Raw genomic sequence first — 26,873 nt, 5'->3', positions numbered from 1 at the left:
GGGGGGCCTCTTTCCCTGGGCTCTGTGCTGATTTGTTGTTTGTGCAGAGGAGCCCCAGATTCTGCAGTCCGTGGCCAGCCGCACCCTTACCAGCTGCATGGCTTGGATGAATCCTTAACCTCTGGGCCTGTTTCCTAACTGGAGAATGGAGTTTGGAACCATACGGATCATGTGAGTTAATGCCTGTAGAGCATGTAGCATAGTGCTGGTGCCATTAACTTGATGTTACTCTTGTCAACATGGTGCCTCTACATCTACCATTTCATTAAGGGATTTCCACTCCTACTTCCATCACCTGAGCCGTGGCTCAGATTGTAAAACAGAGCTCCATCATATCTCTGAAAGCTGGGAGCCAGCTATTGCCAAAACCAGCCCCATTTCAGAGGACCTTGCCTGTAGGGGGAGTGGCCACAGCTGCGGAATCAGAAATGTGTCTTCTCAGGAGGGGCTCACAAGGGCAGATGGGGGAGTGGTTTTAGAACAATCCGCTCTCTGGGTATACTGGTAAACAAGGAAAACTGAACACTGTTTACTTAAAAAATAAAAAAAGGAGTGTGTATATTTGGTGCAAATAAAAATGTATGAACAGTAGAGACTTTGTAGAAACTTGGTATGCAAAAAGAAAATTATATAGTGAAAAAAAGGAAATATGTTTTTTTTCTTTTCACAATTATTTAGCTGTAATAAAAGTGAAAGTAAAAGTCAGGGCGAGGAAGCTGTACAGACACGGGGGGCAGCACTCCCAGAACGTGGGGCGCTTGGGTCTTGAAATGCCCAGGAAAGAGATATGACTTTCTGGATCCCACAGTGGGACGCACTGCCCAAGCAAGTGCTGGTAAAACTTGGTGGCAGGGTAATCATTTTGTTGTTTTTAACAGTGAAGGAGCTCCCAGAGAGGAATGCTTGCTTTGAGGTTCCTGGTAAGTCAGGCTGTTTGTGTCCAGTGCAAGGAAGATGCAGGACAACAGTGAGCAGGTGGCAGGCGGCCCCGTGGAGCAGAGAGATTGGGAACTGCAAAGATGAGGTGATTTGAGAACAAAGGCGGCTTTTCCTACTTCCAAGTTCAAAGGCAGCCATTCTGTAGCAAATGAGTTAGTGTGACCTTGCAGGTGGCCTTCGTGACCCATAAGTGTGGAATACTGAGGCTTGGCATTTTGCTAACTGAGTACCTCCTGGGGGGAGATAGGGCTGGTGACATATTTCTGTGGGTTTTGGTTCAATGCATAGAATTGCAACACTGGCTAAAAGCACTATTTATTTTGAGTTTTTAGGCAATGAGAGACTGATTGGTGTGGTGGTCTTTGGAGACTAAGGCAAAATCTGGAGGAAACAGAAAAACAGAGTAGTTCACAGCATCTCTACTGCATGGCTTGAAATGGGATAGAGGACCATCCCCTAATTCATTCATTCTTACATTCAGATATTAATTCACTTAACAAACATTTGCTGCATGTTAGACATCAAAGCAGATGCTGCCAGGAATGAAGGCAACCAAGGCTGACCAGCTTTCAAGGAGCTGTTGTCAATTCCCTTTGAATCAGTTTTTAACTTTAAAATCACCTTTCCTTTGATCTATATTTTCGAGAAGAAATTAGTCTGGTGTTCATCTAAAAATCAAACAAACTAAACTGCACATAATTTCATAAACTCTGAGATTTCTTTAATCTTTGAATCTTTAAATTTGTAGGAGTTTCTTCTACATCCCAGCCCCAAAGAAACAGCAAGCTCCCCGCCCCTGTCATATCTTGGCAGCTAATTGAAGCAACGAAGAGGAAAGAAATGATACAAATAAATCATTCCAGTTGACAGAGCGTCACTGTTCTCAAAGTGGCTGTTCATCAGAAATGAAGTGAGTACTAGCTTGGTGGTCAGTTTGGTTCACTTGTGGCCTGACGATACGACCAGTGAGTGTTCTGTCCTCTCATGACCAGGGACAGTTCTGTGCACTCTGGAATCAACGGGGTTTACATAATCCAGGTTTGTTGATATTCTTGACGCATGGAAATTTTCCTTATTTGTGTTCCAATTTCAAGGGGTCCTGAGAACATTCCAGAAGTAGTCTTTCATGGGTAGTAGCCATTGATCCTGGCTACTAATTGAAATCAGTTGTGGAAATTAAAAAACTATAGATAGCCTGTGAAGACATGTGAATTAGCATTGACATGTACACCTTATTTTAAATTAATTATTGAACTTGAATGTTCAATGATTGGACAAGAATGAGACACCTCATAGTACCACTATGATGGTATACTATGCTGCCATCTAAATTATGGTGAGGAAGAATTTGCTGAGCTGAGAAAATATTTATAATGCATTGCTAAGTTAAAAAAAAGTGGGCTCAAAAGAGTATTCAGTATAATATGGTGATATTTTTGTTAAGTCACCTGTTTATACATATCATACAGAAGACCAAAAGGACCTGTACAAACACCTTGGTGGTGGTAACCTCTGAGGGATGGTTTTGTATGTCTTTTCCTTGGTGTTTTTCTGGGTTATCTAAGTTTTAAGCATCAATCACATATTGCTTTTATACTGAGGAAAAATTATCTCAGTGAATGTTAGGATAACATTATGAGGAGGAGCAAAGAAACTAGATACATGTAGTTGCTTCATCCATCCATCCATCCATCCATCCATCCATCCATCCATCCATCCATCCATCCATCCATCCATCCATCCTTCCTTCCATCCATTCATCCATCCACCCATCCATCCATCGAATTGTCCATGCATCCATCCAATCATCCATTCCATCTCCTCATCCATCCATCCAATCTTCCATTCATCCACCCATGATTTTTATTTAGCCTTAAAAATTTTTTTCAATAGTTTGATTTCATCTTTCTTTCTATTTATTAAGAAAAGCATGTCTTAAGCATCCAGTGTGTGTGTGGCACCTATAGTTTCAGCACTTGGCTGCAGAGGCTGGGCTTTCTCAAGTCCAGTGCAGAGTGGTTCTTACACTCCAGCATGCCAAAGAGGCTGTAAGAGCACCTTCAAATGCAGAGTCCCTTCCTAGGGCATGGGTCAAGTAGTTCTAGGTGGGGCCTGGACATTTCCTATTTTAAACAAGCACCCCACCCAGTTCTGACACAGACTCTCTGGTATTACCCTTTGAGAACCTGTCAGGAATGGGCACTTGGGCTTAAGAAGTTTACAGTCTAAAGCTAATGAAAAATAGCAGGATGAGAAAACCTGGTTTGGTTCCATCATGGAATCTTAACTGAGCTCCCCCAGCATGCCCTTAGCTGCACTGTCTTCTTTCAGAATGTGACATAACTAGGTGGGATGATAATCAAAATATACCTGACCAGGTTGTCAGCCTCCCTGAAAGTCATTAGATGTGACCTTCCTTCCTTAAGGATGGTCGGAGAGCAACAGTGGCCACCACTCACGGAGTGGTTAGTGCTGCCTGGCACTCGTCTGAGAACTTGGTATTCATTCACTCATTTAACCCTCTTAAAACTCACAGGTTACCAACAGACAAAATCATCCCCATCTTACAGATGAGGTAACTGAGGTTTAGAGAGATTGATTCACATACCCAAGATTACATGGCCAGTCAGTGGGCTTGCCCCCAAGGGACTTTGAGCTCAACTACCATATTGTAGTATTTAGCACTATAGCCCCAAACTTTACCAGGGGCCACTGTGCAGCCCTTAGACATGAAGCTGCCTTCAGGGCTCAAGAATATCGACCACCCAGGCAGCTTGCTGCTCAGCAGTCCTGGCTGAATGCTTTCTGGTGTAAAATTATTATTCAACTTCAACCTTCTAAAACTGTGCCCTTCATGGTCCCAGCTGGTACAAAGTTAAGAACACTTGATAAAATGCATAAAACACAGCCAGCAGCGTATTTCCAAATCACATTGTAAGCCAGGCAGTGTTCTCTTGAAACACGCATCCTTGGGGGCAGAGCAGTTAACAAAACTTCCACCAAAGTCTGCAGACGACATCCACTGCACCAGGGAAAGCTGGGGAGGCCTGGCGCCTGCATTTGGGCCCTCTGTAGGAACAGCAGACAGAGGGCTTCAGCGAATGTAGGGACGTTTACTAAAGTTTTTGCTTAGGAGCAAAACTCATGTTTAGAAGAAAACCTATCTTCTACCCTATTCCTAGGCATGTTTGTTTTCAGTCTTTCTGATAATACTATGATGTACCATTATTATTATTTCCTTTTTTTATTGTATTGAGAGATAGTTCACATACCATAAAATTTGGGTACCCTTTTTAAGTATACATTTCAATGGTTTTTATTATATTCATAAGGTTGTGCGACTATCACCACTATCTAATTCCAGAACAGTTTCATCAGGCCAAACAGAAACTCCAAACCTATTAGCATTCATTCCCATTCTTTCCGCCTCCAGCCTCTGGCAAATTACAATGATTTTTAATGGTTATATCTTTTCTTTTCAATTAGACTATAAGAGAGACTGTGAAACTCATTCCTTTTCCTGGCACAAAGTAGGTGCTTAGTAAATGTTTTTTCTTGGTGTTAAAGCTCTCAACCTCAAGACTCTCTACTTTCTTTCTGGTCTGTATGGTAATTTTGAAATTAAATGACCAGAGGAAACATACAACTGAGTTTTTGCCCATCTTCCCTCTCTTTTAGGAAAGTCTGAACTCAGGAATCTCTTGTCAATTGGATAAATGTTTTATTGACCTTATTTTTAATTCAGTTTGATTTTGGAAAAGACAAAGACATCTTGTCTTATACTGACTGTAACACAAACATTGATAGTTCAGTGATATTTCGTGTTTTTCTAGCTCATAAAAAATACAGTGAGGAAATTAACAGCTTGGACTGTGGGAAAAAGAACTAATACTGAAACTCAGATATGCATGGCTCTGAATTGGTTGTTTACAGAGTGAAAAGCAGGTCACACATCGGCTGAGGCTCGGCTTCTGTCATGCCTGGGAATCTACAAACTCAATTCTGTCTCATTGGCAGAACATGAAAGCTAAAGCTTATCCTCTAATCCTGTGGCATTTTTAAATCCACAGAATGGGCTTTGCTGCTCAAAAATTTTCACTTAAAGTAACATGCTCTTTGGAGATACAAATATTTTGTTTACTCCCACAGTATCTATGGAAAACCTTGTCAGAATGAATGTCTATGATGGCTGCTGCAGATGAAGACAGTTTTGTCTCCCTCTATCCCGAATTTCCACTTCTTTCTAAATTCAAATATTGGAGGCCCATGTGATGGGCTTTCCTCAGGTAAATGAGACTGGAAGACTCAATGCATGCTGAAAAGTGGAAACAGCCCACATGTCCACATGGATGAACAGATCAACAAAATGTGGCCTATTTATGCAATGGAATATTATTCAGCCATGCAAAGGAAGGAAGTACAGACACCTGCTACCACACAGATAGACCTTGAAAACAGTGTAGTGAGTGAAAGAAGTCAGATACAAAAGGCCACAGGTTGTGTGATTCCATTTACATGAAATGTCCACAAAGAGACAAACCCACAGAGGTAGAAAATAGATTAGTGGCCATCAGGGACTGGGACAGGGGACATGGGGAGTAACTGCTAATGCATATGGGAATTGTTTTTGGGGTGACAAAAATATTCTGGAACTAAATAGTGGTGATGGTTGCACAACTTTGTGAATGTGCTGAGGACCACTCAATCTCATACTTTGAGGGACAATTTTATGTAAGTTACATCTCAGTAAAAAAAATAAGAAGAAAAGATTTGTGACAGTGCCTCCCAAGGGGTTAGAAATATGAGGAAGGGGAAAATGTGGCCTTATTCTGTCGGTGCTGTGCTGAAGATGACTTAGCAGTGCCCTCCAAGACGCATTTGATACACTGAAACCACTCCTGTCCTTGTCACGGCAACACATGGTTTCAGCCTTTATCATCATTGCCTAGATCATGGAACTAAAGAATTTTGACCAAAAAAAAAAGAATTTTGACAGCTGGAAAGGGTTTTAGAGAGTCTAGTCCAACTCCCTCACTTGTCAGGTGAGGGAATTAGTCCCAGAAAGTAGAAGTGACAGTTTTGAAGTTGCCTCCTTAGTGGCTGAGCTGCACCTAAAACCCAGCATTCTTTTCTCTTGACATTATTGCAATTATGTCCTCCCTCTTCTTAATCTCTCCCTGTTCAGATATGATTGTACATTCTCCAGACCTTAATCTTCCTGAAACACAGATCTCATGATGTCACTTCCCTGCTAAAAAACCTTCAGGGGCTGCGCATTGCCCTCCACTGGCCCCACAGCTCCCCAGATGGTCTGTCCTTGGTGGCCCAGTACGTGGTGTACTTTCCAATATCGCTCCTTGGTTCATATTTTGTTACTAAACTTTGTACATGTTTGTGCCTTCATTCCTCAGCCAAATTCTAAGTTTCTTGAAGACTGTGATCCTGTCTTGTGCATCTCTGACCTCCAGGCAGAGAGGGCACAGTGCAGATTTGTGAGCTTGGTAGGGCTCAGGGAATATTTGTAGATCCTTTGATTCTATTCAAGACTACAGCTAGTCTTTGCCTGGATAAATCCAAATGTTATCTTAGAGGGGTCCTGGCAACAGGTGGCTGTTTTGTGCCACATCTTTTCTGTTGGCAAAGACTGAGTTTAATTTTGGCATGTAATCTGGACAAAAAGATTCTAGAAACCTCTCATGAGATTAGATTTAGTTTCAAAAAGGCAAAACACATTGGTGTAAATAAAAAGAACCAGACATTATTTTTGAAATAACCTTTTCACTTCTTACAGAAGTAATTTGTGTTTATTGTGGGAGATTTAGACAATTCCATGAAAATTCCAGGAATATGATGAAGAAAATAAAAAGCACCCATAATCTGAGCCCCAAGGGAATGATCTCTTGGTATTGATTTGTATAGACATTTTTCTATGCTAGATACACACAGATACACTGTTTACAAAAACGAGATCCTACTGTGCATTGCTGTTCTGTAACCTGCTTTTAAAATGAAGTGAAAAGTGAAAATTTAATAGCTGCATTGAGTGGGAAGAATTTTATTGCTGTCAAGTCAAATGATTCATGCTGATGACATGGAGAAGGAGCAACTCAATATTTGTTTTGCTTCTTTGCTTTTCTAGGTGCAGGAAAGGGTAAAGAAGACAGAGTAGGAAGAGTTCCAGGAACTAAGGAACGAGTGCTTTTCTGGCTATGGACTCACTGGGGGGTGTGGAGGTGCTGCCTTACGCCTTTGGATCTAGGTCTTCTCCCCTGTTCTATGAAGAAGTTGTGTCCATTAAGGTCCTTTTCTAGCTCTAGACTTGCATGAACTGTTTTAAGTTTTTCCCTGTCCCTTCTTTGTACTTGGATATGACTGAGCCCTATATGTGCCCAGGAAGGCAGGGAATGTGACTGCTTTTGCCCTGGTTTATGCCAGCACAGTGCCTGGCAAAGAATTGACACTCAATAAATATTTGTTAATGAATGAATGGATGAGATGCTCATGAATGATGCCCTTTGTCATGGACATCATTAGATCACATGCTCTTCTTTTGGTAGCACCAAAAAGGAATTCTATATTTAGGTCTTGGAATTGGGATAATAATACAAGTAAGTCACCTGGTACATCAATTGCTTCACGGAAAGTATTTTCCTATCCTCAGGATCCCATTTGGTCTCTCTGTGGCCCCACTGGGGAGACATTACCAGCTCCATTCCACAGGTAAATGGCTGGCCAGGCTCCATGCTGGTCTCTTGATTCCAGGTCCCAGACCTCTTTAGCTACACCTCGTTGTCTTTCAGACATCCCATCTGCTCTCTGGTCAGGAAAGTCACTCCACAACCATTCAGGCAAACTTATAGCGGAAGTTCTCAAACTTCAGTTTTCTTAAGAATTGCCCAGGGCTTAGTGATCCACGTTGCACATAATTGCTCATGGTGATTTTGATGCAGGTGGTCTTAAATGCAGACTTTGAGGAACACCAAAAATTATTTCAGATTCAGTATTTTGTCAAGCAGAGGAGGCAGCCGTGGTAAGGCCATTAGGATCTTCATCCAAGCATCTGCTTGCCCAACCACACTTTGGTTTCCAAGGGGACTGGGGAATAACAACACAATAGTTCATGTTCTTTATGGGTTTACTGCACCAAGAGCTTTCTTAGTGCTTTACATATATTACCTTCTTTACTTCTCTCAAGAGCCCTGTGGGATAGGTCCTATTCCTGCCTCCATTGTAAAGAAAACTGAGGCTCAGATAAGTATATGTGGTTTATCTACAATCAGGTGAAGCTGACAATGGAGTTGAGTAATCAAGTCCAACTACTGCCAGGTTAAGGAAACCTATTATTTTTACAACAGCTGGGGGAAGTTGTGTGTCATTGGCTGATAGGGAGAGTAATTCATATTTTGGCTTACACATCCGTGTCCTTCCTCATGTGTGGATTGCTGCTGGCAATTGTGAAATAGGAAAACAAAACAGTGGAACAGGTGAAATTCACATCATGGCCCTGTCGTCCTCTGGGTAGGAACAGCCCTACAACCAGCTCTGCTTATACTGAATCTAATGTTACTGTTACCACAAAACTGAACTGTTCTATCTGGGAAATCTGAACAATGACTACTGACCAGATAGTTGATGATACTGAGGTATTATTATTTTTATTATTTTTAGGTATGATACTGATATTGTGGTTATGTTAAAAAAGAGTACTGATATTTTAGAGCTATACACTGAAATACACACAAATGAAATATTGAGAGGTTTTAGATTTGCTTCAAAATAATCCAATCTGGGGAGGGGTGGGTAGATGAAAATAGATTGGTTTAGGATGATAATTGTCAAAGCTGGCTGATGAACACACAGGAGTTTAGTATGTGATTGTCTTTAATTTTGCATGTTTGAACATTTTTATAATAAAGAGTAAAAAATAATTACCTGTCTCATGGCCCTTACACTCTGAAAGTGGCTCTAGTGAGTTAAACTAAAGTCCTCAGGGTTAATGATGGATTAATATGTGGTTGAGGCAAGAGATTGTTTACATTTTTAACAAGGATTTGCAATGTCTTAATCCAAAGAAGTAAATATTTTGGAAATTTCAGGCATTACCCCAGCCTGATAGGGGAAGTATTTCATATCGGCTCAAACTTTTTCCTTCCCCAGTTCACTTGTGTGTACAACTGGTCCTGATCCCTGACTTTGGGGACACTGGATAACCAGTACCTTTTCTTTTCTAATGCTTTATAATGACATGGTATTGTGTAACATTCAAAATGCTTTCAGTTGCAACTCCTTCACCTTTGTTACTTTTCTATGAGTAGACAGTGCATATTGTTAAGCAAGGGAAAAAATAGGGGTTCCAAGAGGTTAATTGGATTTAGTTATTGAACTGGTTACTAATTCTTTCATTTACCCACCTCTCCTACAAACAGGCAGCATGCATTGAGCATCTACTACATACTGGATCTGGTGCTGAGTTGATGTGGTACAGAGATGCATAAAATGGTGCCTGACTTGGAGACACTCACATTTCAGGAAGGAAAACAGTGTGCTATCTAAGTTAATAAATCTAAGAGGTTGAGGGCTTCCTGGAGGATGAGGCTTGTGCTGGGCCATGCAAAATAAGCAGAAGTTCATCACACACCCAAGTTAACGTCAGAATCAGAACCTGAACCCAGGGATCCTGCCATCTTTCTGGTCCAGCACAATTTCTGTGTTTAATTGCACTTCTCTTGTTTTCATCTGAAATCCCAGTTTTCTTTGTTTCTTATAACTCCTGCAGGATTTTCTTAAAGCCTTACAACGATACTCTAATGTACACTGCACAAATGAAGCCAACCTCGTTTTTGGGGATGCAGGGAGCGGAAGACTGCTGGGGGTCAGAACAATGACCAGGGCATCATTGTCCCTTCTAGAATACAGTCCAGAGCGTTCCCATTCTTCCATGGCACCAATGACTGCATCCTGTGCTCCTGCGGCTTTCCAGGCAGGGGGCGGTATGGAGAACCTCACTCATGTTTACCTGTTCACACAGCCATTACTCACCTCTTCCCACCCCCCCACACCCCCCACTTGCACAGAAAGCCACAGGGTGACTTAAAAAAAATTAAAAATTAAAAAATCAGAAAACCTTCCACCAACCCTATTCTAAAATGTCAAGTTGTTTCAGTTTTGAGCAAAAAGAAAGCTGAAGAAAGCATGACTCATAACAGGGCTGACAAACAACTATCTGGAGGTATGCTGGTGAGTCATGCTGTGATCTGCCTTTATGTTGCGAGAGGGCCTGGGATTGAAGGAGCATCATGGGACCAGCCAGTAAAATTCCACTACTCTCCAAAGCCAGTTTTAAGGTAATTTAAAAACCCTGGGCTTTTTCCAGCCCCAATCTAGTGTAGGGTGCTCGGTACCCTCAGATATGTTCATGTATACAGGAAACCAGGAAGAATGATTATAAATAACTGGAACAAAACCAGTATTATCTGTCCATGCCCAGTGCCATGCTGAACCAGTCGTGCTTGCTTCTGCGAACCAGCGAGACTGCTGGATTTTCTTGAAGGGTATTGGGTTGCTAAGCAACAGCGCTGGCAGCATCCATCACGCCCAGCAATGTCAGCGCCCGAGGTGGCCTGCAGAACACGTTTGCTCCTCTCCCTTGGGCCTCCCCTTGCACCACCCCCACCCCCTTGAAAACGTTAATTTGCATCTTGGGGAGACAGGAGCTGTGCCAGGTGATTCTGTGTATACAACACCACAGTGCAGCACATGAAACACAAATATTGTTTTTGGTTGCAAAGCCGAACATGTGACGTAGTTGAAAATACAGACTCATTTGTGTACACTCCTCATATAAGGAGTGTGGGCATAATTTAAAAACCTGCATGTCAAATATCCTGATGTGTTCTGCCTTTAATTCATTTTTTTTCTCCCTGCCCATAAGCATCTTACTTATACCCTGTTCTGTCCCTAGCTGTCTCCCTGCCTTTGTTCTGTGGTCTCCAGGGTGACGGAGTTATTGTTGGTGTGTAGGCTGGGTGGACAAAAGGGAGCCTATTTCTAGATGGAAGACAGCCTTATGGTTAACGATTGGACGCCGCTGTTTACAAGGCCTGTCACTGCGGCAGTTTTTCTCCGGAAGTGCCCATTTTCTGGGTGACGTCTCACCTGGGCACTGTCTCTCTGTGCCTCTCACTTCCTTTTGAGGGGCAGCAGGCTGAGTAGGCTGGTAGTGCGAGAGGCAGAGTGGTGGACTGCAAAGAGGATCAGTTTTGGGGCTAGATGGACCTAGATCTAAGTCCTTTCTCTTCCCAAGAGAAGCATCTCTGGCATCTTGACAAGTTATTCCTCCCTTTCCTGAAAAGGATGTTAATAAAAACCCCCTCATTAGGTGTTTGGGAGGGCTGAGTGGGATAAGGCATCAATACGCCAGGCCCACAGTGTTTACTGAATGGCAGATATCACAAGGATTGAGTGAATCACAGATGATGCCCAGTTGGAAGGACATTTAAAACATCATCTGATTCAGCCCCACAAAGATTTATAATTCCCCCAGGAATACCAGTGCATAAGCACGGCAGGTTCCAGCTGGATTGCCAAAGGTGATGCTGAGTTGATGCCTGATGTCAGGGTTGCGTTATAAGCTCTCAGTGGCCATCTATCAGGCTCAGTGGTCTTTTTTCTGGGCCCATTATGATATCTCTTGCCTTCCTTAAAGTTATCTTGGGGCCTTCCAGTGGACTGATGTCCCTCTTTATCTAACTGAAGAAGGCTGGCTGGCAGGAAACTGGTTGACTGCAGGATTTTGGTGGTGATCAAGGCCTGGACTTTGACTGGGGGCCTGGTAAAGCCGAAGGGTGTGCAGGAGCTCCAGAGGACAACTTTGCTGGGTTTTCCTATGGCAACTCTTATCGTGTTTTACACTACTTCTCTGAAGCCATCAAGCAAGAGCTCCAGCTCCACAGTTATTACCAAAAATGCAATTTTATACATTAGAAGAACACCCCACTCCCCCTAAGAATCCATACCATTCTTTCTTAGAGAACCTCTACTCCCCATCCCCCCACCCCCCCACCCCCGACCTTGGCCCCAGCAGGAATGCTGGGACCTTCCTGGTCTGGTCTTCTCAGTGAAGGTAGAGCTAAGCAGACAGCCTTCAACTCCGGCCCGAGGTCACCTTGTCCTGTGGTCCAGCTGGGCACGCTGCTCCTCTTCAGGAGTCTAGGAGGTGGAACCAGGGATCGAGTCTCTGTTTGCTCCTGGTCGGGATTGGGTGAGAAGACTGATGGGCAGAAGAAAACTTCGGAGACAGGACAGTGCCCCTGGCAGACCCTAGCTGTGAGAAGTGGGGCAGGATGCCCTGGGGGCCAAGGGGGGGAAATGAGCGGAGGGGGGCTCTTGAGAAATCCTACCAGGGAGGCTCTCTGTGAATCCCGCTCCTACTCCTGTGCTCATGAAGGGTCCACTGGGGCACCCAACCAGAAAGGTGGGGAGAATTTCTTCAAGGGAAGGACATGGCATCCAGTAGAGGTGACTTTGAGTCCAGGATCGGTGACAAAATGCTTACATATAGAATGTGGGTCAAGGATATGAGCCAGGCTTACTGATTTTCAGTCCTGGCTTTATCACTCAGCTCTGTCACTTCAAACAAGTCATATAACCTCGGTTTCCTCATCAGAAAAATGGGAATAATAACAGTATATACCTTTAGGGTTGTTTTGAGAGTGAGATAATCCATGTAAAGTACTTTGTAAAGCCTGGCACACAGAACACCCTGAAACTGTTATTATGAGCATGTCTGTGGAAGGCAAACCATTTGCTCTTGTTGACATTCGTTCTTTAGCCATAAGTTAGAGATGACAGTGTATCATCAAAAGCCCCAATTCTGCACCAAAATGTGAAAGACTTGTCACTCAGTCACAGAGAAATGGTCTGCAGAAAAGGCACCATCATGGCCTATGGAGCCCAGGCCAGCTCCTTGGGAGCTACTAGTCTTTTTCCAACTGCCAACAGTTTCTTTTCGGTTGCTTAGGGCATGGCACAAGGGCCTCACGGGCTCCTGGAAAATTAGGACACAGGAAGTACAAGCTGCACCCTGTAATTACACCAATTCTTCTATCAGAGAGGTGGGACCTTGAAGGGGAGCCCATGTGGGATCCCAGGGCAAGGCCAAAGTGGGCAGTGACTCTCCCAGGCCCACTGCCTCAGCATGCCCGTCAGCAGTGCTTGGCAGCCCGGATCTCAGCCCAGTGATCACAAGCCTGGGACCCAACAGGAGAGAATAGCTGCTCATCTGAGTGATAGATGCCTCCAGAATAGGTGACAACCATATGGGACCAGAGATGGGCCCTTAGAGCACCAGGCTCCACAGAGGAAGTGCAGGAGGCGATGCTCCCTCCACTCTGCTCCCTTGCCCTGTGGGTGTTAAGTGAAAGTATTTATCTTTCCCCTTCACTTACAACCAATCATCTTGAGACTATAAAAACAGTGCTGGGAAGACTGTTCACATCTCGGGGAGAACATGGAAAGATAATGGGGACATACTATGAATTATATAACATGGTGTCCCATCTGCTGCAGAACCTCCTGATGTTCTAGAGGAACTGTCACATACAGACTTTCACATTCAGATTTGAGCTTGTAAGAAGGTAAAGACAATCTCCAGGGAGAAAGGAAGAGGGAATCCCAAGCCAGAGCACCAAACAGGTGTCTGAAGCAACGGCATCCCTGGGGCATGGGGTGGTTATACAGACTGATTTTGGTCATCTATGTGCTTGGGTTTGGAAGTTCATTCAGGTCATTTGTGTGGCTTCCAGTTAGGTGATGTTATGAATAGGGCTGTTTTGAACATGCTAGTACATTAAGTTTGGTTGAACATAAGACATTTCTGTCAGAAAAATATCTTAAAAGAGAAAATTATTGGATCTTAGGTATACATAAACTCAGATTTGGAGGCTACTGCTAAGCAGTTTCTCAAAGTGGTTGACCATTTAAAATTCCCAGAGTATGAGCATTCCAGTTGCTTCACAGCCTCCTCAACAACTGATATTGTCATTTCTGTTCTGCCTCATTTTAGCCACTCTAGTTGGATTTGTGTTTCCATGATAATTCAGGAGAGTGAACACTTTTTCATAGGTATCTTGGTAATTTTGTGTATGCTTTTGTGAAATGCTTTTGTTCATTTTTCTGTTTTTTTTCCCTTTCTGATTTATAGTTCTTTATATACTTAACTATAAATCTTTATCAGGTATGTGTCTTACAAATATCTTTCCCTTTTCTGCCAATTGCCATTTCAGCCTCTATGTGGTGTTTTTGAAGAACAGATGTCCTTGATTTTAATTAAGTCCAATTATCAGACTTCCATATAGTCATTACTTTTTGTGACCAAGTTAAGAAATGTTTGTTTACTCCAAAGTAATAAAGATATTTTCCTATGATATCTTTCAAAATCTTTGTTATTTTGCCTTTCACATTTAGACCTACAATCCATCTGGAATTCACTTTTTGTATGTGTATATTTTTTTGTATATTCAGAAGTTGATATTAGTTATTCCCATCTAGATATCCAAATGATCCCATGCCATTTAATTAAAAATATATTCTTCCCCCTATTGTACTGCATTACCACCTTTGCTGTAACTCAAGTGGCCATTTTGTACTACTCAGTGTCTGGATTCTCAATTCTGTTCCACTAGTCTTTTTGTTCACCCTTGTGACAATAGCACATTGTATATCATCATCTAGTTTTAAAACAAGTCTTAATCTCAGGTAGAGAAAATTCTCCAACTTCTTATTCAAGCTTGTCTTGGTTCTTATGGGCCTTTGCATTTCCATATGCAGTTTAGAATTAGCTTGTCAATGTCCATGTGCTCCCACTGAACCTACTGAGATTTTTGTTAGGATTATATCGAAACCCTAGAAATGCTGAACTGTAGAACATTTGTATCTTTGCAGTTATAAAGCTTTAAATTTGAATATAGGTACTATTCAGTATTATGTTAGGTTTCAGATGTACAACATAGTGATTCAATAATTATATACATTACCAAGTGCTCACTATGGTAAGTGTAGTTACCATCTGTCACTATACCAAGATATTACAATATTATTAGTTATATTCCCTATGTTGTACTTTCATTCCTGTGACTAATTTATTTTGATAATTTGAAGTTTATACATCTTTATCCCCTTCATTTAGTTTACCCATCCCTCTCCTCCCTCCCTTAGGGTAACCGAAGTCTGCTGTCTGTGTTCATGAGTTTATTTATTTCTTGTTTGTTTTATTTTTTAGATTCTACATATAAGTGAAATCATATGGTATTTGTCTATCTCTGACTTATTTCACTTTGAATAAAACTCTCTAGGTTCATCCATGTTGTTGTAAATGGCAAGAGTTCATTCTCTTTCATGGCTTAGTAATATTCCATTGTATATATGTACCACCACTTCTTTATCTATTCATCTATTGATGGACATTTAGGTTGTTTCTATATTTGGCTATTGTGAATAGTGCTACAATAGACAGGGGAGCATATAACTTTTCAAATTAGTGATTTTGGTTTTTTTTTGGTAAATTCCCAGAAGTGGAATTGCTGTGTCATATGGTATTTCTATTTTTAGTCTTTTGAGAACCCTCCATACTGTTTTCCATAGTCACTGCACCAATCAACATTCCCACCAACAGTGTACAAGGGTTCCCATTTCTCCACATGTTGGTCAACACTTGTTATTTTTTGTTTTCTTGGTATTAGCTATTCTTATTGGTGTGAGGTGATATTTTCACTATGGTTTTGATTTGTATTTCCCTGATGATTAATGATGTTGAATATCTGTATCTTTACAATTTTGAATCTTCTGATATATGAACATGGTAGAGAGCTCTTGTACAACTTCCATTATGTTAATCTAGATGTTTAATTATAGATTATTTTTGATGCTGCTATAAATTCCTTATGTAGGTTCAAGGTACACATGTACATTACCCATTTGGTTTGGGAATTCCCAAGCTTTGAAATCAATATAAAAGTCATACTAAGCAGTGATAATATTGCTGCAATACCCATTAGGAGAAAATTAAAAAAACACTCCCAGGAGTAGTATGCTTTCAATCCAGGTAGCTCAAGATTGCTACAAATGGAGGCTTACTAAGTATGGGTTTATAAACCCAAATTACAAAACATACAATGAACCAATCCATAAGCAAGCTTCAGTAGATGAAGCAACAGCCAGATTAGATCAAAACAACTTAAGATAACAGAACTATCAAATAGACTCTAAAATAAATATATTTAAAATATTTAAAGATGTTAAATAAGACATTGAAATATATAAAGAGAATAAGACATCATGAAGAGTAGGTAGATTTGAAAAAGAATCTAATAATATAAATGAAAAACATAGTTATTAAAATAAAAAACTCAATGGATAGATTAGACAAAGCTTAAGGGGAATTAGGGAATTGGAAGGTACACAGTGGAGGAAATTTCAGAGAGCAGCTCAGAGAGATGAAGAGATGAAAAATATGAAAGAAAGGTTAAGAGACAAGTAGAACAGGATGAGAAGTTCCAATATATATATAATGGGATTTTCAGAAGGTAAGCAGATAGACAATGGAGAATAAGCAGTGATTAAAGACATAATGGCTAATAAATTTTCAGAATTGATTAGACTTGAATCCTAAAAGTCAAAAAGCCTAATAAATCTGGGAGCAGAATTAAAAAAATATATGAGTATAGAGGGAAAGGGTGAAATCAATAAACAATCCAACAGAAGGAGAGAGAAAGAAAAGAAACAAAGAAAACGTAAAGAAGAAAGTTCAAAACAAGGCAATAGTGATAAACCTAAAGGTATGAATAATCATAAGTATAAACAGAATAATTATTGAAAGGCAAAACAGTAAGGTTGAAAGTAAAATAATGAGAAGATACACTTCAAGGGAATACCAATCAAAAGTAATCTGGTGTAGCTATAATAATATCAGAAAAATAGTTTTTGAGTATACAAGCACTATTAGGGAGAAAGATGGCCGCTACATATGATAAAGGAATGGAATGGTTTATTAAGATACTCTACCTAGGTTGCACCTAATAAGATCACCTTAAAATATATATAGCAAATAATTACATAATATAGTGAAATATTGACAAATCCATAGTTATACTGGGAGGTTTTAACATGCTTCTCTTCGTAACTGATTAACCAGGAAGACAGAAAATAGCATGATTTGGCAACAGAATGAATGAGTTTGAGCAATATCCTATGTTCAACAGTAGGGCAGGTATGTTCTTTGTAAGTAAACTGGCAAATTTATTGAAGTTGGCTCTATACTGTTTATCCTATGAGGCCATTTTATGTAAAGTAAAAAACTTATAAAACTATACTGTGTAATACTTGTGGATATTATACATTTTAAAAGCATAAAACACAAAGGAATAATAAACCCCAAATTCAGGCTGTGGGTTTATCTGGACATGAAAAGAAGAAAAGGCGGGGAGAGAAGGACATATTAAGGTCCTCAACAGTACCTGAAATGCTTTTTAAAAATAAATGAAAGAATATCCCTGTATGGCCCCGGAAGATGACTGGTTAGCCAGAGACGGGTAAGATTCCTCAAGGTAGGAACAACCTAAGACAGGCATAGTCGCAGGGGGGCCATCAGATGAGAAATTGGGGATCAACAGAGGTGAGGCTTAGAACCTCACTCCCCCTGTTTTGAGAGAAATCTGCATCCGTGGATGTTTTGTTGCCCTTGTCTAGCTTGGATTAGCACATAGTCTACAGGCACACACCTGATCATCTACATTTGCTCTCTGAGAACACTAACCTATGTTTTCTACCTTTATCTTGCATCTACCTACCACCTCAGCATTTAATTAAAAATAATAATAATAATAAAGGGAGAAATGTGGGATCCACATATAAATCAAGTATAAAAATCAAACAAATATTCATATTTGACCTGATTGTTTATAGTTCATAATGCGTGATCAAAACCGTAAGTTTCTGTGATGACTGCCCTTGTACTGTTCACCATGTAAGAACTTATTCACTATGTAAGAATTTGTTCACCATGTAAGAACTTGTTCGTTATGCTTCAGAAGATTGGAGACTGATGAGAATTAGGCTTGGGGTGGATTCATGATTGTGCATTGAGCATTGAGTCCCTTATACAGAATTTTATTGTTGTTAACAACCATTTGATCAATAAATATGAGAGATGCCCTCTCAAAAAAATAAATAAATAAAAATAAATAAATAAATAAATAAATAAATAAATAAATAAATAAATAAATGAAAGAAAAGAAAAGATCGGTTCTCCGTCCTGGTCCAGATGGACTATACCCTCTAGGCCTGTCTTTCCCACTAATTACAATGAAAACTCTGGACCAAAGAAGTAAGTACCTGAGGACTCTGAAAAGTAATAGCAGGCAGATTGAGGAGGGGAGCCAAAGCTTGAAGAATGATCCACTGATGGGGGAGTTTCTCATTTTTTCCCATCTTTCCCATCCCAGGTGTGATCTGAGGGCTGCCTACTTGTGACCTAAAATTCTGAGAGGAACTGTGTCTCCTAGAAGGCCAGAAGACTGAGACAAGGGGCCCTGGGAACAAGTGAGTAGGAGAAATTCTAGAGAGGAGAGAGCTGAGGAAGGGGGATCCCTAATTCTTTGTGTGAACTACCATCAATCCTGGGCTGGGCCTAGAGCTACCTGTGCCCAGGGCAGGTCTGAAAGCAGCAGTACAAAGGCTTTACACACAGGAACCCCCAAAACAGAAGACCAGATAGCACTTATGATCTGCACCCATCTGGGATGACTGCCTGCCAAAACAAAACAAAATCAACCTTCTGTAGAGATGTTTTTTTTAAAGCAGGATCTAGAGTCTTACAGTATAATATTCAAAATGCAAGGATACAATGCAAACTTACTTGACTTACAAAGAACCAGGAAAATGTGAGCATTTCTTAAAGGAAAAGTCAACCAGTATTGCTAATCCTGCAATGGCCTAGATGTTGAAATTATCACACAAATACTGTAAGGCAGCTATAGAATCATGCCCACAAGGTAAAACACCCTCAAATGGAAATATAGAATTAGTGGACAGGGAAATAGAAACTACAGAAAAAGAATGAAATGGAAATTTTAGAAAGGAAAATGATAATATCTGAAGTAAAAAAATTCATTGAATGGATTCAATAGCAGAGTGGAGATGGCTGAGGAGTCAGTGAACTTAAAGACAGACAAATAAAAATGATCCAGTCTGAAGGACAGAGAGAAAAATTATTGAAAAAGTTTTAGCAGAATCTCAGGGTCCTGTGGGATCTTCTTGTTGGGCTACTAGAAGAGGAAAGAGATCGGAACAGAAACAAATTATTTGAAGAATTTATCACTGAAAACATTGCAAATTTGGTGAAAAACATGTATTTGTAGCTTCAAGAAGCTCAGTAAATCTCCAACAGGATAAACTAAAGGAAAATTATGCCTAGGTATATCATAAACTGTTGAAAACCAAATACCATGAAAAAAATCTTGAAAGCAGCCAGGGATAGGTAACACATTGTATGTAGAGGAACAATGACTCATATGACCAAGGATTTCTCACCAGGAATCATGGAGGCCAGAAGACAGTAATGCAACATCTTTAAAATGCTTAAGGAAAAGAATTGTTACCCCAAAATTCCAGACAGAATGTCTTTTAGGAATGATGATAAAATGAAGACATTCTCAAATTAAAGAAAAGTAAAAGAATTCTTTGCTATAAGACCTGTTTAATGGAAAGGCTAAAGGGAGTTCTATGGGTCAAGGTAAGTGACACCAGAGGAAAACTTGAAACTACAGGAACCAAGGAAGAACAATAGGAATAGTAAATATCTGAGTAAGTATAATAGATTGCTTTTCTCCTTAAGAGGAGAAAAAAAAAAACCCTCAAGTGTTCTTTAAATATGTCTTAAAGCAAAAAATTAGAACATTAGTGGAGTTCTCCATGTATTAAGAAATAATACATATGACAATCATAACAGAAAGGGAGGAGAGTAAAGGGAAGTATGTGGTTGTAAAGCTCCTGCATTTTAGGAAGCGGTAGAATAGTAATTTGAAGTAGACTGTGAAAGATTAGGAATGTATATTATAATCTCTAGAACAACCGCTAAAGAGAATAACATGGAGAGAGCCAAAAGCTAACAGATAATTTACAACAGAATACTAAAAAATACAAATAATGCAAAAGAAGGCAGGAAAGGTGAACAGAACCAAAAACAGGGGACAAATGGAAACAAACACTAAAATGATAGGCCTAAATCCAGCCCTACCTATGGTTACACTGAATGTAGATGATCTAAACACACCAGTGTGAAAACAGAGATTGCCAGATTGGGTAAATAGAAGACCCAAATCTAAGATTCCCCAGGTTAAATATGACATAGGCTAAAAAAGAGCAAATACAATAAAACGATAGAACCAGATGGTAGCTACCTATGAGTTAATTATATTCCTGACTGTTACACTCTATATGCTTGTAGTATTTATGATAATTATAACAGAAAGTTGGAAAAGTTAATTTTCTCTAAAACCTCCCATGATTCCCTTTTTCCACTGAGCTAAAATCATGTAAGATCTTAAGGGGTCTAGCACCCATCTGACTGTGCATCTTATTTCCTGCTAGTCCCGTATGTAACCAGAGCAGTGTAGAGGCCTAGAGCTTAGGATCTGGCATCAGGCAGCTGGACCTCGAATTCCACCTCTTACCTCAGAGCATGTGCAAAGAACTTAACCTCTTTAAACCTCAGAAGGCTTCCACTGTGAAATAATACAACATTACCTAAGGGTTTATTTTGAGGAATAAACATACTATTGTACCTAAGTACTTGGCATAATGCTTGGCTCATAGGAATTATTCAATAAATATTAGCTATTACTAGCTAACCTGGTTTACCTGGTGTTCTAAAAACATACTGTATATCATCTTATCTCCCTGCCTTTTCTTACTAACAAACTGCAGATTGCAAGCTATTAATGGGTGGTGAAATCAAGTGAGTGGATTATGACCAGAATTTTTAGAAACGGTAATAAAATGATGTAGAATAGAAGAGAATGGGATAGAATGTAATGAAACCTAATGGAACAGATTAGGATAGAATAAAAAAAAGGTGAATTGTGTGTGCTAAGTTTCAGTGTATGGGTATAAAATGTGCTTCTTATGGTGGGTTTTGGGATGAAGGTGTTTGAGAAACACTGGTTTCTGTGAATCCTTTGGCCTGGAAAAATGAGCTTCCTGTCCCTCTGCAGTAGATTTTCTTTTTTTAAAAAAATTAATTATTTATTTTTTATTTTGGTATCATTAAAATACAATTACATGAGCAATATTGTGGTTACTGGATTCCCCCATTATCAGGTTCCCACTACATACCCCATTACAGTCACTGACTGTCAGTGTAGTAAGAAGCTATAGAGTCACTACTTGTCTTCTCTGTGCTATACTGCCTTCCCTGTGCTCCCCCAATTCATTATGAGTGCTAATCATGATGCCTCCTTTCCCCCTTATCCCTCCCTTCCCACGCATCCTCCCCAGTCCCTTTCCCTTTGGCAACTGTTACTCCACTCTTGGGTTCTGTGAGTCTGCTGCTGTTTTGTTCCTTCAGTTTTTGCTTTGTTGTTATACTCCACAGATGAGTGAAATCATTTGGTACTTGTCTTTCTCCACCTGGCTTATTTCACTGAGCATAATACCCTCTAGCTCCATCCATGTTGTTGCAAATGGTAGGATTTGTTTTCTTCTTATGGCTGAATAATATTCCATTGTGTGTATATACCACATCTTCTTTATCCATTCATCTACTGATGGACACTTAGGTTGCTTCCATTTCTTGGCTATTGTAAATAGTGCTGTGATAAACATAGGGGTGCATATGTCTTTTTGAGACTGGGAAACTACATTCTTAGGGTAAATTCCTAGGAGTGGAATCTTCAATGGATTTTCAAGGCCCTTTAAGACCCACCTCCTTTCAGAAGTCTTCACATGATTGTTGTTGTTGGGCTGCCCATTCTGACTGGCAAACCTATCTTTCCTGAAGGGTAGTTTCAGAAGCACCATAAAGCAGGTCTGAGGACAAGGAGTAAACCTCTGGCTTGTGTTCCAGATTTCCTACCTAGGTTTCTAACTTATTCCATAATCTAGCTCCTATTTCGTGCTTTGACTCTAGTAACAGGATTTATAGACCCCCAGGGTTCGGCGAGTGTGGTGGGAGTCTCTCAGGGCACTAGTGCGACCACCAGAGAGTCAGTACTTAGTCAGCTACTTCCTGGCTGTTTTCACAGAAACCGTGTTAGGGGTGGTCTTTGCTTTGCTCCCCCAAAATGAACCCTGGGACAGCTGCCCCTCCTTTTTTCAACTATTTAACACACATACCAGTCATTTTTATTATTTGCAAACATGGGATTAGTGAATACTGAATCATTGCCCCAGGGAAAAACAGGGTTAGATTCCTGCAAGCCTCTAGTCACAGAATTTTTGATAACCCAGTATGTAACCTTGTTATGCATTTGTTTCTATTAAGAGACCATATTTAATATACATTGTTGATTTGTTAGCATTGAACTTGTGGCTGGCAGGATAAAACACCTGAAGGAAGCTCCTCTAACATATTTTCTCCATCAGGCCCATCCCAGACTTCTTGCACTTAGGACCACTAGACAGCACTTCAGCACTATGCTTGGGAGCCTTTTGAAACAGTGGAATCACCAACAAAAATCACAAAATGCAAAAAATGTGGCACTGAATAGACCGAGAAAAGTCTATTATGTATTGTTGACAGTACCAGAGCTGAACTAAGAAAGGAGGGCATCCCCTTGTTCAGCCTCAGCTGGGAACATGTGCAGAGGACACTCAGATGTTTCACCACTCTGAGCATGTACACATTCATGAACAATTGTGAAAGCACCGTGAGTACTGATTTTGGGGTTACAAATCAATTTTAGTAAGTAGGAGAATTTGCAAATATGGAATCCATGAATAATGGAGATCAACTGTATATCAAGCGTCTGTTTGCCAAGCACCCAGAGTGGGGGAGCTCAGCATAGGCAGACAGGCCTGACTTTTGCCCCTGTGGAACCTACAGACAAGTGCAGGAGGGCAGAACACAAGTCACCCAAGTACGTCTATTATTTCAAATTGTGGAAAGTGCAGTAAGGGAAATGGCAGCGTTCAGTGATGAGAGGGGTTGGGAAAGACCTCTCTGGAACCTTAAGTGCTAGAGGGAGGAGTCAGCCACATGTCAAGAAAAGTATGGAGAATATTCTAGACTATGAGAAACACACACACACATACACACACACACACACCTGAGATGGGAAGAAGCTTGTAGTCTCAAGTCTCAAGTATTCAATCTGTGAGGAGGTCCTTCGGGCTGTACCTTTCTAATGTATCTCAGAGCTCGCTGTACCCCCTGCTGCGAGGAAGCAGAGGAAGCCAGTGTGGCCACAGCACAGAAGGGACGGGAGAAGGTGGACTGAGAGGCTGGCAGGGGCCAGACCGTGCATGACTTTACAGGCCCTGGGAAAGAGTTTGGCCGCTACTGAAATGCTATGGGAAGTTGTATATATGCAAGTTATAAACCAGGGGATGATGAGATGTGATTTATATTCTAAGCCCGGGTACTCCTGAGGGCAGGAAGCGTCACGAGGGGTTAAGAGCAGAAGTGAGTTCTCCTGTGGTTGTTCCAGCAGTCCTGAGCCTGGGAGCTCATGTTAGACATGGAGGAAATCGGTTGATTTGGGAGGTATTTTGGAGGTGAAATCACAGGACCTGCTGACAGCTGAGAGGTGGCCCTGAGAGACAGGCCCTGAGCCCTCTGAGCTCTGCCTCTGGGGTTCAGCTCTTCTTGCTACTTGTCCTGGGCCGAGCTCTCATTTCCTGTGCTCATTCCCGCAGGTCTGGCCTTGCTGCGCCCTCCGCTCTGAGCCTGCGTCCTGATGCCCGACTGAGCTCCTTTATGGTGCTGGCTCTCGCCATCTGCTGTCCAGTGCTGTCAGAAGCTTCTGGTTGTGTCTTTCTCGCCAGGTGAACAGAAGGCCATGGAGGGTCTGCCACTGCCTCTAATGATGCCCACATGGGCATCTCCTCCTGGGGCCCCACCCTTGACCCCAAATTTGCATTTCCATCTGCCTGCTCAGTGCCTGTATTCGAACAATAGGCATCTCAGATGAATTTGTCCAAGATGAGCCCCTCACAGGCCCCAGAGGGCTTCTCCCCACCTCCTCTCAGTGTTGTCTCCTCTCAGCTGGTGGAAGCTTCACCCTCGTTTCTCAGGCCAATGAGCGGGAGCCCTCAGTTCCTCACTCCTGCCCGTTAGCCCTTCAGCAAGCCCTCTGGGCTCTGCCTTCCCCATAGATCTGGAATCCGACCACTTCTTACCACCTCCCATCCACCTTGCTGATTCAAGCCACCACCTTCTGTCATGGGGATCATCAGTTAGAGTCCTTCAGTCCTTGGCCGCTCTGACACCCCTGTGCTGTGCTGCACCCCACTTCCACTCCTGCCACTCTGTGCCCCGTGCTCTTGCTTGGACAATCGCTCCTACTCAGAGCCTCTGTACTTGCTCTGGAGGGGATCTTCCTGCCAGTCTGCCAGGAGGTCCTTCCCCCGCATATCTGCTCCAATCATCCCTTGTCTCCTAGAGTCCTCACTAAATTCCTCTTCTTGGAGAGGTCATCCCTGATCACCCTAATTAAAATTGCAAATAACCCTCCTTCTCTGACCCACTCCCCCACTTTCCTGATTCATTTTTCTGCATAGCACTGATGATCCTTTAATATTCTATATAGTTTTTGTTTATTGTCTATCTTTTGCTAGAATGCAAACTCCAGAAGGGTAGGTGTGTTTATTTGTTTTGTTACCCTGTGTTCCTGGGGCTTAAAACAATGCCAGCAGGGCCAGCTGCATCAGCACACCGAGAGGTTGCACCAGGCCTCATACTCAGAGGGCCCCGTACTTGGTTTAATGCTCTGCTCTTGCTCTCTTGAAATCCTTACTAATTTTTGAACGAGGCTCTTTGCCCATTTTCATTTTACACAGGGTCCCTGTAAGTATGTAGCCACTCCTGACGCCAGACACATAGTAGACAGTCAATAAATATCTTGTGGAATGTTGAATGTGGTAGTTTGCAAAGCAGGTGTGATATATAAGTGGTTGCTAACTGATCGACTGATTGGAGGGAGGGCTTATCATTCATTTCCTATTCATTCATTCATTCCCTGTGTCATTCATGAATATTTATCTGAACAGACTGGAATTAATTTTGGCACACTGATAGTGAGCCTCAAGTATGGTGCTCACTCTCCACAGACTTGAGGTATTTTAAGTACCACAGCTTCCTGTGATGTAAGCAGGAGGGTCCCCATGTACCAGTGAGGAAACTGTAAAGTTAGGTTGTTGCCTGAGGCCATAGGCTGGTGGGAGCCGTAGCTGTGGTCAGGCCTGTGAGGGCGCTCTCATGTCCTCAGGCTCCTCCATAGGATTGCTCCGCCTTCACAGCACCCCTCCCAGACTCAGCCGCTGCCCACCTTTCCTCACCTTGTCCTTTGCCTTTCAGAGTTGGGAGAAATCAGCTCTCTGTCTTTTTCTTTCTTATTATGGATAAATCCAGGTGTCACCTCCCCTAGGTGGACACGCATGTTGAAGCCATCTCTGAGGGATGAGACCCAGTGCTCCGGCAAGAAGGACTCTCAGATCCCTGGAAGCAGCAAGAGTTGAGGTCCTGGTGAAGCAGAGACCCTAAAGCCCTGAAGTCTCCCCATGCAGGTCCCCCAAATCTGTCCACACAGCAGGTATAGAAATGGGAAAATAGTCCCAATTTTGGTCACAAATTCTAGAAAGCTGTGTAATGGTAAGAAAGTCCATTCTGAGTAATACTTCTTATAGAAAGAAGAGCAAATGAAAGCAGTTAATCATAGGATGAGTTTTGTTAGACAACAATGGCAATTCAGGTGGAAACACTAATTTAAAAACCTATGTCTGACATCTCAGGGAGGTAGGGGCTGGTGATTAAGTCAGAAGTAACTGCATCCTCTGGAACTCACAAGCTAGAAATGGGGACCAGATCTTAGTTACACAATCCAGGAAAAACTGATGTTGTAGGAGCCAGATGAAAAGATGCCCTTCCCAGATATTTGACCTTGGCATTTGTCTTTGTGGCTTCAGAATGTATAAAACTCTAAATTTTGAAATGATTAATATAATAAATAAATAATGTGAGAATATATAGTAGGTAATAATATATATACACACACACACACACACACATTCAACCTGTATTTTATATATAATATAAAAATAAATACAATAATAATAAATATATAAAAATATTACATAGAAATCCCCTATAACTACTGGAATTTTATGGGGACCTTGTCTTTTGCCCTCAGCTCCACTTTCTCTACGACATTTGGGTACATTAGCTGCCAAGTAAGAGAAACTGAACCCAGCCCAGCTTAGGACAAAGGCAATTGTATTTATTTATTTTTTGTTCCTGTCACTAGCAGAGGCAGGGGGTGGGCATGGGGATGAACAAGACTCCCCACCTCTCCTTGTCACCACAGCGTGGCTCTCCCGGACCTGTGTCATTAGTTCTGGTGCTGGCTACAGACCCGGGTGCCCCTGTTAGAGGAGCATGCTGCCTAACCCCCAGGCCTCCATGGCGTGATGCTCAGAGGGACAAAGGGAGCTTAGCTTTGTCCAAACAGCATCAGTCAAATTGGCATCAAATTGTGGGTGAGCTGGATGGCCCAGCTTGGTCACATGTCCCTCCCTTGGCCTTCCAGGTCGGCAGGAGCGATGGGGTACTGGGGTGGGCCAGGTCTGTGCAGCCTCCCCACCCGTTCCAGGGTGAGGCACTGTGACTTGGGCTCCCAGAACCACACTGGCTTGGGGAGAAGCAGCTCCCCAAAGGAACAAGGAAA

At 41.7% G+C, this 26,873-nt stretch overlaps 1 long non-coding RNA gene across 1 annotated transcript; it reads left to right on the top strand.

Moving 5' to 3' along the window:
• Nucleotides 1-552: 552 nt before the first annotated feature.
• Nucleotides 553-8,686, top strand: LOC118971747 (uncharacterized). Its single transcript, XR_005060374.2, has 3 exons — nucleotides 553-1,024; nucleotides 1,688-1,849; nucleotides 7,079-8,686. It is a non-coding gene; the product is annotated as an uncharacterized lncRNA (long non-coding RNA).
• Nucleotides 8,687-26,873: the final 18,187 nt, after the last annotated feature.

Source organism: Manis javanica, chromosome 3 (genome assembly GCF_040802235.1).
Source record: "Manis javanica isolate MJ-LG chromosome 3, MJ_LKY, whole genome shotgun sequence".
Taxonomy (NCBI): Eukaryota; Metazoa; Chordata; class Mammalia; order Pholidota; family Manidae; genus Manis; species Manis javanica.
Note: the sequence above shows the minus strand (reverse complement) of the source record. Positions and strands in the feature narration are given on the sequence as shown.